General features: G+C 46.4%; 2 pseudogenes; one reads left to right on the forward strand and one right to left on the reverse strand.

Moving 5' to 3' along the window:
• Nucleotides 1-18,823, reverse strand: part of LOC115643461 — a 591,865-nt pseudogene that overhangs the window by 227,809 nt on the left and 345,233 nt on the right.
• The window catches only part of LOC115643454, a 44,600-nt pseudogene that overhangs the window by 4,443 nt on the left and 21,334 nt on the right, over nt 1-18,823 (forward strand).

Below are 18,823 nucleotides of genomic sequence, written 5' to 3' on the forward strand. Positions count from 1 at the left end.
GGTGGTGGGAGGCAGGAACTATCTATGGTGGGGGAAGGGGAGGGGACAGGATGTGACAAACCTGCTGAGACTTGTGTAATGTAGGGTGTGATAGGTTGTCACCCTAGGGTGCAGTCTGGGGGGCTTCTGGGAACCCTTGTGCCCTCTCACCCTCATGCTGGGCTGGCCCTTCTCACGCTGCTTTGCTGGAGATTCAGCCAGCCTCTCCAGGCCCTGTTATCACCCACACGACAGCAGGTGGGTGCCATACACCCAGCTAAGCTACCTGAGTGCTTTACCTAAACCACTCAAGGACAGAGAGAAGACAACAGCCAATTTCCCAGCTCCCCAGCCTTGCACACCTGCTGTAATATAAATCCAAAATGATACCATCTTATCCTACACAGGGATCTCTATATTGTAAGCTCATTAATATAGTTTGCCTTTCCCTCGATATGGGGAAGATATGCACAACAAGCTTGTGCTGACCAAGCTCAGATTTTCCCCAGATACTTCACTCAAAATACACTGATTATGATAAAGCATAAAAGAAGTTTATTAACTACAGAAATATTTTAAGTCATTATAAGTGATAGCAAACAGATCAAAACAGATTACTTAGCCAATAACCAAAAACTCAAATAAGCCTAACATACTAGATGGATAGAATATGATTTAGCAATTTCTCATGCTGATTTATGATAGAAGCAGTCCCCCAAGTTTCCATACAGAAGCTAGAAATCCCTTTAGCCTGGGACCAACACTTCCCCACTTCAGTCTTTGTTCCTCAGGTGCTTCCAGGAGTTCTTTTGTGTCGGGAATGAGGCCAAGAGATGATGTTACATCCCACCTTACGTAGCTTCTCAATATGACGGGAACCCTTTGTTCCAACTCAGTTCCCAGTTCAGTTAGTGGAAAAATACAGATAGCAAAATGGAGTTTATTGTCATGTGGTCTGGTCACATGCCCTGCTGAATCACAGTAGCCATGACTCCTAGGCTGGCTGACAAATTCACAGGGGGGCTAAGCTCTTCCACGGTCCGTTGTCTTTGTTGATGAGCCTTCAGCCCTGTCTGTCTTCTTCACTGTTGTGCCTGAAAAGCTTGTTGTGGGTGTTACCCAGAGTAAGCACATGTGAAATACAGATACAGAGTCAATATCCATAACTTCAGATACAAACATGATCCGTGCACACAGGTAGAATAATCATAGTCAGCGAATCATAACCTTTCCAGTGACATCACACATGACACATCTTGCACAAAATGCCTCATCATTATGTCCTAATGATATTATAATCCTGCCACTATGCTGAATGTGGGGTGTAGTGTCAGATAGGGCCTAATTTCAAGCCACAGGGGTTGGGAACGGAACTTCCCCTCTTTGTGGAACAGGAAATAACCCCCCAGCCAGGGCTGGGAAAACTTCCCAGGCTCCCAATGCTGGAGCCGGAATCTACTGACACTTCATTAGTTGCCACCACCCCCAATCTTTGAGGCAACTGCAAACTTTATCAGTGATGATTTTATATATTCTTCTAGGTCATTAATAAGAATGTTAAATCGCACAGGGCCAAGACCCAATCCTTGCGGGAACCCCCTGGAAAGAAATCCACTTGACCACGGCTTCCCATTTACAATCACAGTTTTCAGTTTATTTAATGTATGCCGTGTGTATTTTGTATCTTTCTAGTTTTCTAGTCAAAATGTTGTGCCGAACCAAGTCATATGCCTTACAGAAGTCTAGGTATGTTACATCAATACTATTAGTTGCAACCAAACTTTTGATCTCATCCAATAAGGATATCCAGTTAGTTTGATAGGCTCTATTATCTCTGAACCTTTGTTAATAGGCGCTAATTATATTATCCTCCTTTAATTCTTTATTAATTAAATCCATATTCACTGCTCCATTCTCTTGCCCAGTATCGATGTCAGACTAACACTCTTGTAATTAGCTGGGTCACCTCTTTTACACTTTTTAAATATTGGCAGAGTATTAGCTTTATTCCTGTTTTCTGGAATTTCCCTGGTGTTCCAAGTCCTTATTAAAATACAAGAACTAGGGGTCACTAAATGAAATTAATAGGCAGCAGGTTTAAAACAAATGAAAGGAAGTTCTTCACACAGTGCACAGTCAACCTGTGGAACTCCTTGCCTGAGGAGGTTGTGAAGGCTGGGACTGTAACAGTGTTTAAAAGAGAACTGGATAAATTCATGGAGGTTAAGTCCATCAATGGCTATTGGCCAGGATGGGTAAGAAATGGTGTCCCTAGCCTCTGTTTGTCAGAGGGTGGAGATAGATGGCATGAGAGAGATCACTTGATCGTTGCCTGTTAGGTTCATGCCCTCTGGGGCACTGGCATTGGCCACTGTCGGTAGACAGATACTGGGGTAGATGGACCTGTGGTCTGACCCAGGATGGCCGTTCTTATTAACAGTCCTCCACACTCCTCCATCAGGTCTTTCAGAGCTCTTGCATAGAAGTTATCGGAACCTGCTTATTTAAACATGTCTAATTGTAATACCTGCTGTTTAATGTCCTTGTGAGTTATTGTTGGAATGGAAAGACTGTTGTCATGAACATCTTATCATATCATTTACATAATCTGTTTTTCTTCAAATCCAGGAGAGAAATATTTATTGATCACTTTTACCTCTTCTGCATGATTGTTGATAATTCTGCCATTTCCATCTAGTAATTTACCACTACCATTGTTAGGGATGAATTTTGTACTTAATATACTTTTTAAAAACTTCTTTCTTATTTTCATTGATTAATCATTGATTTCTGATAGCTTCCCTACCAATTTTCTACAAATCTGACCTTCTAACTTATAGTCTTTACTATTGACTTCCCCTTTCTTCCATATATTTTATTTGGAGAGTGTTGGGACTCCTACCAGGGAGCCACCAGCATGGTCCAGAGACAGCCCCATCTCCTGTATCAAGCTCTGGCTAGTGGGTATGTGATAAAAGTGATGACCCTGCCTCCGTCTGTCAGCTGGGAGACACAAAGGTTTTCTCTTTCTACCTTCTGATGGCTCCTGGCTGCTCTAGGCAAGGTGGGGTGGGACTCTGTTAACATGTGCCTCCCGGAGCTTCCATTTCCCTGGTGCTGCTCTTCCCTGAATAGTGGGGTTGTGAGTGGGGCAGCAGGTACTGAGAGTTGGACTTTTGCTCTTTCAGGGGCGGTTGACTTTCGAGGAGGTGGCTGTGTATTTCACCAGGGAAGAGTGGTCTCTGCTGGACCCCGCTCAGAGAGCCCTCTACGGGGATGTCATGCAGGAGAACTATGAGACGGTGGTCTTGCTGGGTAAGGAGTCCTCTCCCCTGGGTTATTAGAAGCTGTGGGGTCTCTTAAGAACCTGAGCAGTAATAACTTTATACTTTATTCATCATATAAGTTTTGACAAGTTTCCTTGTCCCCCTTTTTTTGCCTCATCTCGTACCCACTAGTATAATTTTTGGACATGTGCCTTTTTGGTTCCGTCAGTCATTTTAAAATTGCATTAACTACATTAATAACTGTAGCTTTCATGCCTTTTCCTCATTGTAAGAGGAAAATATGCCACCTGTAGAATTCTAAATGGAGTAAATAGGTGTGTGACTCATGCATGGCTTGTGTGACAGTCAGATGAGCTCCTCTTTTGATAGGAGAGCGTATAATGTTGGCATTCTGGACCCCATGGGTGATGGGAGAACAGAGCTGTGGGAGGTGCGGAGAAGGGGGGAGTAGATAATTCTGGGGTGCCAGGACATGGGGAGGACTTGTGCAGGGTTTGAGCTAAGAATCAGCAGAGATGGATGAGGTTGTTAGAGACGAGGAGAGGACACAAGAATCTCCCAAGGTGCCGGGAGGTGGTGCCGGCTGAGAGTAATGGGACGAAGCGGAGGGGAGTGTGGAGGAGGCGCACCCAGGAAGTGGGCTGGGTGGGTCAGTGGGAGGGAGGAGAGTTTTGGGGATCTAGAGCTCTGGAGGATCCCAGACCTTTAACTCTGAATCCCTACCCAAGCCTTGTTGCTTTAGAGCCTCCACTCCAGTTTTATTTCTGTTCAATTTCACTTCATTATACGTTTTTTCCCCTAATATTATTACTTTAACTCTTGATCTCCCTCTCCCACTCATTACCGCCCTCCCCCATATAACTTCCCCATCTGTGGCAACTGATTCTGAGTCCTTTCTGCATTCCTCCCTCCCATAGCATGGCCCCTATCCAGGCACAAATGAGGACTTTGTTGATGAAGTGATGGGGTGATAGTGTAGCCTGTTCAATTTTTACACCTATAAGATTACGTATTCCGAAGCCATTCACACCAGTCTTGCTTATCTCGATATGCCGATACAGTCTGTTCCCCAGTGTTCCCTGCCCAGCTCTGATGCCGCAGACCGTTTACCCTGTGTCCCCCTTCCCAGCTCTGATGGCGTGGAGCCTTGCCTGTGTCCCTGTTCCCTTGTCCTGTTCCCCCCTTAACAAACATTCAACATTGATGTGGCCTTATCTGGTGTACTGTGTGCAGTTTTGGACCCCACACTACAAGAAGGATGTGGAAAAATTGGCAAGCGTCAAGCGGAGGACAACAAAAATGACTAGGGAACTGGAACACATGACTTCTGAGGAAAAGCTGAGGGAACTGGGACTGTTTAGTCTGCAGAAGAAACGAATGAGGGGGGATTTGATAGCTGCTTTCAGCTACCTGAAGGGGGGTCCAAAGAGGATGGATCTAGACTGTTTCCAGTGGTGGTAGATGACAGAACAAGGACTAATGGTCTGAAAGTTGCAGTGTGGGAGGTCTAGGTTGGATATCAGGAAACACTATTTCACTAGGAGAGTGGTGAAGCACTGGAATGGGTTCCCTAGGGAGGTGGTGGAATCTCCTTCCTTAGAGGTTTTTAAGGTCAGGCTTGACAAAGCCCTGGCTAGATGATTTATTTGGGATTGGTCCTGCTTTGAGCAGGGGGTTGGACTAGATACCTCCTGAGGTCCCTTCCAACCCTGATATTCTATGATTCATAGAATCTCTGGTTCCAATTTATCTTCTCTCTCCTGTTTGACTCAGTTTATACAGTAATATTCTCAGCTATACCTTAGCCAATCATTGTGCTGAAATTTAACTAACCAGTTCTAACATATTGTAACATAATTCTATAACCAATTATATCCCACTATCCTAATTATCTTACACTTAGCAAAATTAATTATTCAACAGACAGAAACAATTAGAGAACCAGACTGATTAACAAAGTAAAAGTGGTGGCCATAAAGATAAAACAATACAGAAATGAGTGTTTCACAACCACAACCATTGATAAGTGATTTATTGCCAGACAGTGTAGCCTGATTTGGAGTGTATTAGTAATGTTGATTTAATTTATCCACATAATGTATTTCTATTTAATTAATTTTAATTAATTGATATTAAAATAATTATTATGGATATTAATTAGTATTGGCTTAGGCTCTCCAATTTGTTTGATCAGAAGAATAGTGAAAAGTGCAGGGTCATGCATTTAGGGATTAATAACAAGAATTTTGGTTATAAATTGGGGACACATCAGTTGGAAACAACAGAGGAGGAGAAGGACCTTGGGGTATTGGTTGATCACAGGATGACTATGAGCTGCCAATGTGATATGGCTGTTAAAAAGGCTAATGCGGTCTTGGGATGCATCAGGCGAGGTATTTCCAGCAAAGATAAGGAGGTGTTAGTACCATTATACAAGGCACTGGTGAGCCCTCATCTGGAATACTGTGTGCAGTTCCGGTCTCCCATGTTTATGAAGGATGAATTCAAACTGGAACAGGTTCAGAGACGGGCTACTAGGATGATCCGAGGAATGGAAAACATGTCTTATGAAAGGAGACTCAAAGAGCTTGGCTTCTTTAGACTAACCAAAAGAAGGATGAGGTGGGATATGATGGCTTTTTATAAATTATCAGGGAGGGAGCGGAATTATTTAAGCTTAGTACCAATGTGGACACAAGAACAAATGGATATAAATTGGACACTAGGAAGTTTAGACTTGAAATTAGATGAAGGTTTCTAATCATCAGAGGAGTGAAGTTCTGGAACAGCCTTCCAAGGGGAGCAGTGGGGGCAAAAGACAGATCTGGCTTTAAGACTAAGCTTGATAAGTTTATGGAGGGGGTGGTATGATGGGATAGCCTAATTTTGGCAGTTAATTGATCCTTGATTATTAGCAGGTAAATATGCCCAATGGTCTGTGATGGGATGTTAGATGGGGTGGAATCTGAGTTACTACAGAGAATTCTTTCCTGGGTGCTGGCTGGTGAGTCTTGCCCACATGCTCAGGGTTTAGCTGATCGCCATATTTGGGGTCGGGAAGGAATTTTCCTCCAGGACAGATTGGCAGAGGCCCTGTAGTTTTTTCACCTTCCTCTGCAGTGTAGGGCATGGGTCACTTGCTGGAGGATTCTCTGCACCTTGAGGTGTTTAAACCATGATTTGAGGATTTCAATAACTCAGATATAGCTTAGGGGTTTGATACAGGAGTGGGTGGGTGAGATTCTGTGGCCTGCATTGTGCAGGGGGTCAGACTAGATGATCATAATGGTCCCTTCTGACCTTAAAGTCTATGAGTATGAGAAGATAAAAGTTCGTCCTGAATCAGGGCTTCACAGATGTTCTAAAAAGACCTTCGGAGGTATGACAGGAAGCTCACACTGAGACAGATGTAGTCATAAAGACCTTTTATTAAAATCAATGAAATAGTAAGCAGGTGGTAAAACAGTTAGAATTACAGAGTTGCAATTGTACTAGTTTTATTCAAGAGATACATATGATAATACAATATTATGTGCTGCAAACTTTAGTTAATACTCACACTCTGTTTTAATAACCTGGTGTTGGAAGATACAGGACCCTGTCTCTGGTGGTTCCGGTTTCACAGTTCTAGGAGAGGAAGCTAGTGCAGAGCTGTTAAAGCTGTTTACTCTCTAACTTAACTCAATAAACCTTAAACTGAAATAAAGCATAGGGAAACCAAGTGTAGCCTAGTCCCCCTAAAACTTAAAAGTTTGAAAAGGAACCAAGTTCGGTCTATTAATAGTTAATAGGTGTCGTAGATGGGTAGCGTCGATACGTTGTTGAAGATGGGGACAGTGAAGAGTAGATAGGTGGGTAGCTTGCCTCTAAAATGGAGAGATGAATCGCCTTTTTATAGGGCATTGGTTGTAAATCCTTCCTCTTATGCCCAAATTTCATCCTTCCCCCACAGAAAGGTGAGGGTACACTTACCCCATAGGCTAGTATGTCTGTGCATATGGATGACAAGTATGTGCGCTCTTGTGGTTTACTTGTTACGTCTGTGGGTACAACTTTGAAAAGTGCCCTTTGCCATCCTGCATTGTCTACTGGGTTAGGCAAAAATCTCGAGACATCTGGTGGGTGTTTTAGCTATTTGGGTCATCTCTACTCTTCTGGGTAAAGGGTCCCAATATAGATATGCTAACTTTGTCTTAGCTTAACATACAGGGTTTTAGCCTGTTGGTCTCTTGTATTACAGCTAAACTTATTTTTAATATAAATCTGTAAACCTATTACATCAAATACTCAAATTTATAAGAAAAGATATATCTATGCAAGCAAGCAGATTAAACCTTAGGGCTACAACAGGATGCTATCCAACTAAGTTTTCTTTAACCATCTTAAGATCTGTTTCTTTATCTGGTGGTGATGGGCACTATCCGGACAGGATCGTCTTCCTAACAGCTCAATAGCACTTTATTTCAGTGTGACTGATTTGGGGTGTGAGGATGTGACCCTTCGCTTCCCATGTTATGGCTGCCCCTGTTCCTTAGCCAAAGGCCTTTGCCTAAGAACAAGGTCTCAGACTATCCTAATGCGAGAAGGGCCATACAAGGGCAGACTGTGATTTTGATTCTTTGTTTTTATATCCCTGTAACTAGCTAAGTGAAAAAATATACCTAAGTTCTTAAAGTATAGGCTTCACAGGCAGGCCTGAATATCTCTATTCTAATAGTGGGTTCTACCCCTTCCCCCATTCTGTGTCTGTCTTGTCTATTTAGATTGTAAATTCTTCAGGACATGGGCCATCTACTATTCTGTGTTTGTACTTGTCCAAGCACAATGGGGACCCACTGTTAGTTGGTCCTTAGGCACTAAGGTAATGAATATGATTTATAATAATAATAATTCTCCTTCCACTTCAAGCCAAGAAAGCTGGCCTTGGTATTTTACTGCTTAAAAATGAGCTGGGATTAAAACCATGGAATATTTTTTGACAAGTATCCCACAAATTCCACTGACTTCCCTTGTTTTCTTTGCCTGGAATAGGGTTTCCAATTTCCAAACCTGATGTGATATTGCAGCTGGAACGAGGGGAAGAACCATGGGTCCCCGACCTCCAGGCCTCTGAGGAAGAAGTGCTCCTGAGAGCTGCCTGCACAGGTGAGGAATTGATTAAACCATAGGAATGCAGGAAACATTTGGCATGACCTACAAAGACCTTGTGAGCTCTCAGAGTTCAGGATTGTTCCCTGCAGATGTGGAATGATTACGGCAGATGTCATTCATGGCTTCCCTCCTACCCTGATTGACAACTGGCAGCAGGTCCCTCCTTGATCTCGCTTTCCCCTGAGTGTTCTGGTGAGATGTGGACCCAGAACTGATCCCTTCCTCTCTCCTCTGGGGAAGGGTTTGGGGGAAATCAGCTCTCTGAGTTTTCCTTTCTTTCTGGCACAGGGAGTGACCTCTGTCTGGATTCTTTCTGTTTCCCATTCAGGTGATGGGATGGTGAGTGAGAATCAGGAGAAACCCCAGCAGGAAGATGCTCAGCAAGTAGAACCTCATGGAACGTTATCAGGAAGATCCAAAGGGAAAGTTTCCAGGAGTTGTGCACGCCGAGAAAAAGCAAAAGCCTATGAGACTCAGCAGATGCCAGAGGAAAACTTCAGTAGCCACTCAGACCTTATTACACACAAGAGAATCAACTTGGAATGGAGACGCTACACATGCCACGAATGCGGGAAAAGCTTCAATTGGGCCTGTCTCCTTGTCAGACACCGCAGAACCCACACTGGAGAGAAACCCTATATGTGCTCTGAGTGCGGAAAAAGCTTCGGTCAGCACTCAACCCTTGCAACACATCGGAGAATTCACACAGGAGAGATGCCCTACGTGTGCTCCGAGTGTGGGAAACGCTTCAGGGATCGTTCAGCCCATGCCAAACATGTGAGACTCCACACAGGAGAGATGCCCTACACGTGCCCTGAGTGCGGGAAAAGCTTCATTGATAGTACATGCCTCATCTCACATCAGCGAACCCACACAGGAGAGACGCCCTACACATGCTCTGAGTGCGGGCAAAGCTTTACTCTCAGCTGTACCCTGAGCAGACATCGGAGAGTCCATACGGGTGAGAAACCTTATGGATGCTCTGAGTGTGGGAAAAGTTTTAGTCAGCGTTCAGACCTCATCACGCATCAGAGAACCCACACAGGGGAGAAGCCCTACACGTGCTCAGAGTGCGGGAAATGCTTTTATAACAGCTCTTCCCTGAAGAAACATGGGAGAATCCACACCGGTGAGAAACCTTATAGATGCTCTGAGTGTGGGAAAAGCTTCATTCTTAGTTCTGCCCTCATCTCACATGAGAGAATCCACACAGGAGAGACACCCTACACATGCGCTGAGTGCGGGAAAAGCTTTGGTTATCACTCAGGCCTTATCACACATAAGAGAATCCACACAGGGGAGAAGCCCTACACGTGCTCCGAGTGCGGGAAACGCTTCCACCAGAGCTCACATCTTGTCGCACATCAGAGAATCCACACGGATGAGAAACCTTATGGATGCTCTGAGTGCGGGAAAAACTTTCGTCGGCACTGGGAGCTTACCAAGCACCAGAGACTCCACACCGGAGAGACGCCCTAGACATGCTTTTGGGGTGGGTAAAGCTTCAATTGGACTTCAAACCTTATCACGCATCAGAGAATCCACATGTGAGATGCCCTTCACATGCTCTGAGTGTGGGAAAAGCTGCAGACGGAGCTCTGACCTGACCTGATTATACATCAGAGAATCCACACTGGTGAGAAACCTTAAGGATGCTCTGAGTGCGGGAAAAGCCTCAAAAATAGCTCACACCTTATTAGACGTCGGAAAATCCACACGAGAGACCTGTAACACGTCTTGATTAGCGCTGGCCAAAGATTTTTTTTTTTTAAATAATCACATTTGCTAATTCCCACATAGTGATCTGTGCACCATCTTCACTGTGGTCTCAGGTCCACCAGATGAGTTGCCGCCTTCTGCCTTTTGCAGCTCATCCTTCTTTGGGATCAGTCCTGTGATCTTTTCTATCAACTGCTCTCCTTTTGAGTCTTACGAACATGTGTCCCTCCAGCCAGGAATGTTCATCCGCTCCAGGTGGGGGAGAGAGGTTTGATCCCAACAAGCTACACTGAGGCAAAAGCTCCCTGTGCCTGACGTCCACTAGGACTGCACGTGGCCTTGGCTGCTCAAGTTAGTGATCTCGGTGTAAAAAGACAATTATAGTTGTAGTTCAGCCTAGGTGCAGTGGTTGGCATTAGCTTCCCCCTTGACCTGACTTAAACTCTTATCACTTTTCCTAGTCTAAACTGTGATTAATGTCCTTAAGTCTTGTCCAGTAGTGTCAGGCTAAGCACTATTAGGCCTCAGCCTTCCAGAAGTTGTAAGAAGCGAGTACTGTTGAATCCTGCAAGCATAAGCATCATCTAGCTAGGAAGCTTTATAGACTAAAAAGGAAACTCTGTAAAGATACAGACTTGTGGTTACTATGCTCTGCAACCAAATACTTCTCTAAGCTGACTCAAGCATTTTTGAGTCTAGCAAATTGACCACAATTAGTCACATAGAGTAGCGATGAGCCGAGCACAGATGCACAGTTCAGAAGTTCAAAACAACTGCAAATACCACACTGAAACATTTGGCCACCTTTATTGGTTGACCTGGTTTAAAACACGGCCAGCAAATACTGTATAAAAAGAGTTTAAAGGGGTGTGTGTGTGTGTTGACCTAAAAGAGATCACTCCACATACACCCCCTGAAGCAAAGGGACTTGTGCGTCACTGACTATCTGTGCCTTGCCAGTGCAGGAAACAGTCAACTGAAGGTAATGGATCTTTGGAAGAATGCAGGGCGAGATTGAAGAGTGGAAAAGTCTGGTTGTACTCGAGCTAGTTAATCTTAAGTCTGTATTAATATTATAGTTTGTTTATATTAGCAAATTGTTTAAGTTGTTTAAAAACAGTATTAGTCAATAGTTAATCAATACATAACAACTGTATATGTTTTGTGCCCTGCTGAAAGCAGGTACAGCGCAGGTGAAGCTAGCAGTTTATAAATCATAATAGCTTTACAAGTCGCTGTGCCTGTCTTCAGTATAAGTTACCATCAAGTTTATCATAAAAGTCAATCAAAGTTTATAAGTTGTTAGATAAGGTTATAGGTAGGTTAAGGTTAGTACAATATAGTGAATCAGTGTATTAGTATTGCATATAGAATTGTATTTGTTGGGGGTGGTTACAGTACATGTGAAGTAGCTGGGCAATCAGTAATAGTACCGTTGCACGTGCTTGTAACTATTTTCAGTATTATTTACCTTTTATATGTGCACTTATAGGAATAGATAGTTAATGTATAATATTACTTGTACTTGTGCTTGTCTCCAGTATAAGTTGCCGTTTGTATTAATCCTCACTCAGTGCTGGTCTTTAATTCTGTTTTTCTTATTCTGTCTGTGTTTCCTTTAGTCATAAGTCATTAGAAACCTTTCTTGAGGAATAATTAGCTGTTTAGTTTCTCTTTTGCGGACACTACTCAACCTCATTCCATCTGTGTTGGGTGGTGGGAAGTAGCGATCACCCAAGGCCCCACTAGGGCCCTGACGTGAGCCCCCCCTACGGCTCTGACGTGTGCCTCCTCCTTCCATTAAACTCCACATAAAGAAACCCTGAGCATCACGGTTATACTGTTCCCCCATTTCAAAGTCATCAGGTTCCGCCTTCGGGAACAAATTGTTTCATTCCCAGTTACTCTGTTGTTGCTTCAGGTTGTGATGGAGAGGAGATATTTTTACTACCATTTTCCTCACTTAAAATATATTGAAGTATAAGGGACCTGCTTAATCTGGGGCTAATATTTCTACCTTATATCACTCTCCTCTAGGACTCTGGCCTGCCCCTTCACAGGATATAGGCAGTGTAGGGATCGGTCCTGGCTGGCAAGCCACCAGAAACCGCCCCCTGCAAACCCCATCTTGCCACAGAATGCTGACTCCATATTATTATAGATTAGAAAAGTACAGCACGCTCTGCCTACATGCAGCGGGTGAGGGGAAAAGGGGAAGAGAGAGTCCTCCACCAATGCGAAACAAGTAAACAAGCTGTAAGTTTATGCATGACACTGTAACCGAAAGAATAAAAAGGCTGCCACGCCTGACGACGGGGCGCTTTCCTGAGCAAACGAGCTGTCTGTGTCTGGTTCCTTCCCGCATCTGGTGACCCCGACGTGATTCCAGCCCTCCGTACCCACCGGCCGGTCGAGCCATGGTGCACCACAATGCGTCTTCGCGCACTCCCTCGTGAGTATGGGGGGGGACTTGTCCGTGCAACAGAAGGCTCATGCGAAAGAGCTGGTTAAGTTACTCAAGGTAACCGGTCGCACAACAGCATCACAGCGACGTGGAGGATTTGCTCCATGTCATAGAGGTTAAGTGCCCTTGGTACCCCGAGAGAGGTCTCTCGAGGTTTCTGATTGGCAAACTGTAGGCGAACGGCTCCTAAAAGAGCCACGAGCGCCCATCCAACACATCTTGCTGTGGCAACACTGTGCAGAGGCAATCGGGCATTTGTGGAAGGAGGCGCCCCCGCTTGCCTCTCCCACCCCTACCCCACTTCCATCCTATGTCACGGAACCTAAACCCCCTTGTCCTGCCCCTAGGGCGACGGCTCCCAGTCTTACCCTCTCTAGTCCCCCGTTACCGTCGCCTCCTTCTCCTTCTCCTTCTCCCTCGCCGGCTCAGAGCGCGGTGCAAGCCGCTCTCCAGCAGGCGATGGCGACAGACGCTTCCCCCTTGTTGGAGGAGTGGGAAGGAGAATTCCCAGCCCTTTATCCAGTTACTTATAGCTTAAACGAGGCCAGAGAAACAGTTGCTACACATCACCCGTTGCCGTTCAAAGTCATTAGCGAACTGAACAACGGGATTCGCCAATCCGGCCTTAAATCCACTTATGTGGAGGGTCTCATTGAGGGGCTGGGCACAGTCTATGTTATGTTACCAACGGACTGGAAACACCTATTCTGAATGATTTTATCCCCCGCCCAGTATTGTGTATGGGACAGTGAGTTTCGGGCTGCGGCATTGGCCTGTTCCTCTGCAGAGAACACTCCTGAACAAATTTATGGGTCGGGACAGTTTGCAGAGGTGGAGGCGCAATTGGTGCTCCCGAGAGAATCCTTCAAACGCACTGCACTCTCCGTCATGCGAGCGTTTCGTCGCGTTCCCATGACTGGCAAGCCCTTGTCGTCATTCACTAGTATTAGACAAGGGTCTTCTGAGCCCTTTCATCAGTTTGTAGATAGATTAAAAGAAGCCATTGCCCGACAAATTGATAACCCAGAAGCCCAAGAAGAACTAATTCGTCGGCTGTCGGCAGAGCAGGCTAATGCCGACTGTCGCCGTATTCTCCAAACAGTCATTCACCGCGCGCAGTACTCTTTGGCGGACATGATCCAGGCTTGTGCCGAGGTGGGGACACAGACCCATGCCATGGTGTTGCTTGCCGGAGCCCTGCGCGCTGGCAGCAAACCTCTGGGCAATTGTTTTAATTGCAACAAGGCAGGCCATTTTCGCCGAGAGTGCCGAGCGCCGGGGGGAGGAGCTAGCCGCGAGAGGGGACAACCACCAGGAGGAGGGGGTGGAAATCGCCCAAACAAAAAGTGCCCCAAATGTAACAAAGGCTTCCATTGGGCTAATAAGTGCCGCTCTACCCCTTCGGGAAACTCCCAGTCGGGCCCCCCTCGGGCCCTGGTCTAACCGAGGGAGAGAGCGGTTTCCCTCCCCCTGCCACCTCTGGCAGTGCGGGTATCGATCTGGAAAACGCACAAGACATGAACTCTCAGCTCCCCGGGGAGGTACTCCTGATGCCCACTCAACTTCGGGGCCCCCTTCCTCCTGGAACGGTGGGGCTTGTGCTCCCCCGTTCTTCCGCTCACTATAAAGGCATTATGACTGTCCCAGGGGTCATTGATGCTGATTATACTGGCACCATCTATGCCCAATATTGGGGGCAGCTTCCGCTGTCCCTTAAGAAAGGGGAGTCCTGGTCCCAATTGTTGTTGCTTCCTTACTATTGTCCCGCAGTTTCCCTACAGGAACGTACAGGGGGATTTGGCTCCACACGCGCTGACCCCCTGCAGCCCACCAACGGCGAGAAAGTGACAACTGACTCAACTTACCACCCTCAGGTCGCCGCCGTGCTCCAACACATACACAATCGTAAGCCTACCTGTCCTTATCAAATCCACGGTAAGGTTTTGACGGGGCTCTTAGACACTGGGGCTGACGTCTCAGTGATAGCAAGCAAGGAGTGGGACCCTTCCTGGCCCTCCGAAGTGGCCCCTTCGGTGTGGGGTGTTGGAGGTAGCCAAGCCTCCAAACGGAGTAGCAATTGGCTACCAGTGGTGGACCCTGCCACACAACTAACAGTGGCTCAAATTAAACCCTGTATCCTTCCCATTGAGTTCAACCTGTGGGGCCGAGATCTCCTTTCTCAGTTAGGAGCTACTCTTGTACTTCCTTAAATTCATGCACCCATATCACAATCATTATTACAGCGAAAGCTGGACTGAAACCGAAATTTACACGGCTTTCGTTAGCCCCCTCCTTAGCGATGGCATTCATTGTAATGACTCTGATTCAGCTGCACAAGATGCCTATAGAGTAATATGTGACCCCGCTCACCGTAGCCGGTTGTTTGTCCGACGCTCTTACTCACAAACTTCCTGCCTTGCGGTCCTTCGCCCATTTCTGTATATTCGACAAATAGGAGGCCGCTTTGAAGTGTATTTTATAACCACCAACCCCGGCCACCCGCCTGCGGCGTTTTATGAGGAGGAGTATAGTGAGGACCGTAATTGGTGCCTAGCCTTAAGTGCCCTAAACCCCAACTGGGAACAGTTGGACCACCTCTATCGTGAATTTTTTCACCCCTTTAGTTAAAGTATTTTCCTTTGCCTTTATATGGCAGCTGCTTCCACTGCCTTAGCCCTCTCATGAAAACCTCATTCCCCTGTTTGGGTGGAACAGTGGCCCCTTCCCGCCGAGAAGTTGGCCGCACTCAATGCCCTAGTTCAGGAACAATGTACAGCCCGACACCTTGAACCCACCACCAGTCCCTATAATACTCCTGTTTTCGTGATAAAAAAGAAATCAGGAAAATGGCGGCTATTACATGATTTGCGGGCCATTAATAAAATCCTAGAGCCCATGGGCCCCCTGCAATGCGGCTCCCCAAATCCCAATCTTATCCCCCAAGGTTTCCAATTGGCTGTAATTGACTTAAAGGACTGTTTTTTCTCCATCCCGCTCCAGGACCAAGATAAAAAATATTTTGCTTTTACCGTTCCTGTCCTCAATAATTCGTGCCCAACTCAACGTTATCAGTGGACTGTTCTCCCTCAAGGCATGCTTAATAGCCCCACCTTGTGCCAGCATTATGTAAATACTGCTCTAACCCCCTTTCGGCAAAAGTTCCCCTCTCTCCTTGTTTACCATTATATGGATGACATCTTGGTCGCCGCCCCTGTCCTCCCGAGGGAGTGGCTTAGTCAATTGACCTCTTCTCTGCAGGGTTACGGGCTACAAATTGCCCCTGAAAAGGTTCAGCTCCATGAACCCTTTCAATATTTGGGCCATAAGCTTCATGCCACCTACTCCACACCGATCCTTCCTTCTCTCCACCTTCCCAACCCTGTTACTTATGTGGTCTTACAACAACTTTTGGGAGCTATTAATTGGCTCCGCCCCTATTATCAAATTACCACTCAGACATTGCGTCCCCTCTTCATAGCCCTCACTCAAGGCAAACATCCTTCAAATCTTATTACCCTTTCTACTGACCAATTGGCTGTTTTAACTACATTAAACCAGCTTTTAGCCCAATGCTGGGTGGACCGTGCCTGCAAGAATGTGCCACCAAAATTGATCTGTCTCTGTGACACCCTGCAGCCCTGCGCCATTGTGGCTCAAGAGCCTGCTGCCGCCCCACTACACATTCTTGAATGGCTCTACCTCCCGCATTCTCCTCCTAATACCTTGTCCCCCTTGGAGCTCATGATTGCCCAGCTGATTACCAAAGGCCGGCACCGCTGTCGCGCCCTTTTTGCATTAGATCCCGTGGAAATTGTTCTCCCACTCCCATAACGCGGTACCGAATCAGCCCTTGCCTTTTCTGATGCCCTCCAACTAGCTTTGGCCGGTTTTGTGGGTTCCCTTTCTTATCACACTAACAAAGATCCCCGCTTACATGCCATTCGTCACATTCCCACTGTGTTTCGTAACCTTTGCCAACACACCCCCATTGCTGATGCACTTACAGTTTTTACTGATGGCTGCCCGACCCGTGGTGTGGTTTCTTGGCGTTCTGACGCACAATGGCATTCGAAATTTACTACTCCCCAAACCAGCCCTCAGCGAGCAGAACTTGCTGCTCTTTGCTTGGCTTTTTCTCACTTCCCCACCATCCCACTCAATGTTATTACAGACAGTCTTTATGTTGCTAATGTTGGCACTGCTATAGCCGGAAGTTATGTTACTCCGCTCATGGAGCGGTCACTCCTTGCCCTCTTTCTTACCCTCCAGCAATTGTTACGTGCCCGGACCCATCCATCCTTCATTGCACACATTCGTAGCCACCTTCCCCTCCCCGGGGCAATGTCTGAGGGCAACGCTTATGCTGATGCACAAGTGCGCATTTCCTGGGTTCACTCCCCTACCTCCAGCCACGCCTTTCATCATCAAAATGCTAAAGCGCTTGCTCGACAATTCTCCATCCCATTGGATGAAGCTAAGGCTGTTGTCCAACAATGCCCACAATGTTCCTCCCTCCGTTCCTACCCCCCCACTGGCATTAACCCCCGCGGCCTCGGCGCCAATCAGCTTTGGCAAATGGATGTCACCCGTTTTCCCCCTTTCTCCCCTTGGAATTTTCTTCATGTTACTGTTGATACTTACTCAGGTTACCTTTGGGCCACACCCCACAAAGGAGAACGTGTTCGACACGTTATCAACCATTTTGTTCGTTGCTTTTCTGTTATGGGCATTCCGGCCAAGCTCAAAACAGATAATGGGCCCGCGTACTGTTCTCAGCAATTCGCTGCCTTTTGCTCCCGTTGGGGCGTTGTGCACACCTTTGGCATCCCCTACAATTCACAGGGCCAGGCTATTGTGGAGCGCGCCAACCGCACCTTAAAAACAGCTCTCCTCCAACAAAAAACAAAAGAGGGAATTCCGCCCACCTTGCCAGACAAGGAAGAGTGGTTAGCACACGTATTATACACAATCAACCATTTAAATCTTGTTTTTGATGGCACCCATTATGTTTCCCGTCTACACAAACATTTTAGGTGCAAGGAAGAACTCCCCGCCCCGAAAGTAACGTATCGGCAACTCCCCGGAACTACGTGGAGTGCCCCAGTTCCTTTGTTTACCTGGGGGCGGGGATACGCGGCCGTCAGCACACCACAAGGACCGGTGTGGGTCCCAGCTCGTTACATACGTCCGTGGAAGGAGGACCCCACCAGCGACCCACAGCATGGTGTGGCACCAGGGCCTTAACAATCCTATTCCCGACTTCAATCAGCTAGTGACCACAACAGTGACTTTGTCTCAAGAGCGACACCGCGGTAATCCCAGTGCTCCAGTGACGTGGGGACAGATAAAGTCCCTCTCCCAGCAAGCTGAACACCTGCTGGAACAACAAGATAAGGAAAAGTCCCCAGAAAATTTGTTAACTGCCCTCATTGCTTGTTTGAATGCTAATTCTTGTGTCTTATTAAGCATAATGATATTTGTCGTCTGTCTGCCCTTGGGGTCTGAGGCAGCAATGCATCCCCCCTACTCCCCGGCTACCAATGTATGGGAGGTCCTAGCTCTCTCCATTAATCGTACTGATTTTTGCCTTTCCCAGCAAACAGCGGTAGGACAGTTACTTGGTACATGCCTTATCCCAGTCTGCCATGATGCCAATGAGATAGAAAATAGTACCTGGTTTTACTCCAGCCTAGAGAGCAACACCACAATTAAAAATTTGGGCTTTTCAGCCTATCATAATTGGGGACCCTAGTCCCAACGCCTTCCAAATGGGGCTGTTCAGTTGCTTACCCCTTATGTTGCTGATTTAAATGCTAGCTGTGCACGTATGACCAATTGCACGGCGCTCACCTGTGTCACTCTCCCTGCCACCCCCCTTAATTGTTCCAGGCCATATAATATCTCTTACCTTTACAAGCACATAAAATTGCCCCCTGGATGGTTCTGGACATGCACTGACCGAACCTTTAATTACACCCAGCTAATCTTACTGATGGCACCTATTGCTGCATCAGCCGCCTGTCCCTTATTCTTATTCCCCGGTCCGAGCATACACCACGAGCAAAGCGTTCATATACTCAGCTGTCAGCTGATTGCAACTCCAAAGTCGAGCTCCTGTCCAAAACCGAATATGTGGCCCTGGCTGCCTCCTTAGTCGGTATACCTGGCTTAACAATTAGCAATAGTAGAAATCTTAACCGATTAGCTTGTTCAGCTGTTAAAG

Source organism: Gopherus evgoodei, unplaced genomic scaffold, assembly GCF_007399415.2.
Source record: "Gopherus evgoodei ecotype Sinaloan lineage unplaced genomic scaffold, rGopEvg1_v1.p scaffold_60_arrow_ctg1, whole genome shotgun sequence".
NCBI lineage: Eukaryota > Metazoa > Chordata > Testudines > Testudinidae > Gopherus > Gopherus evgoodei.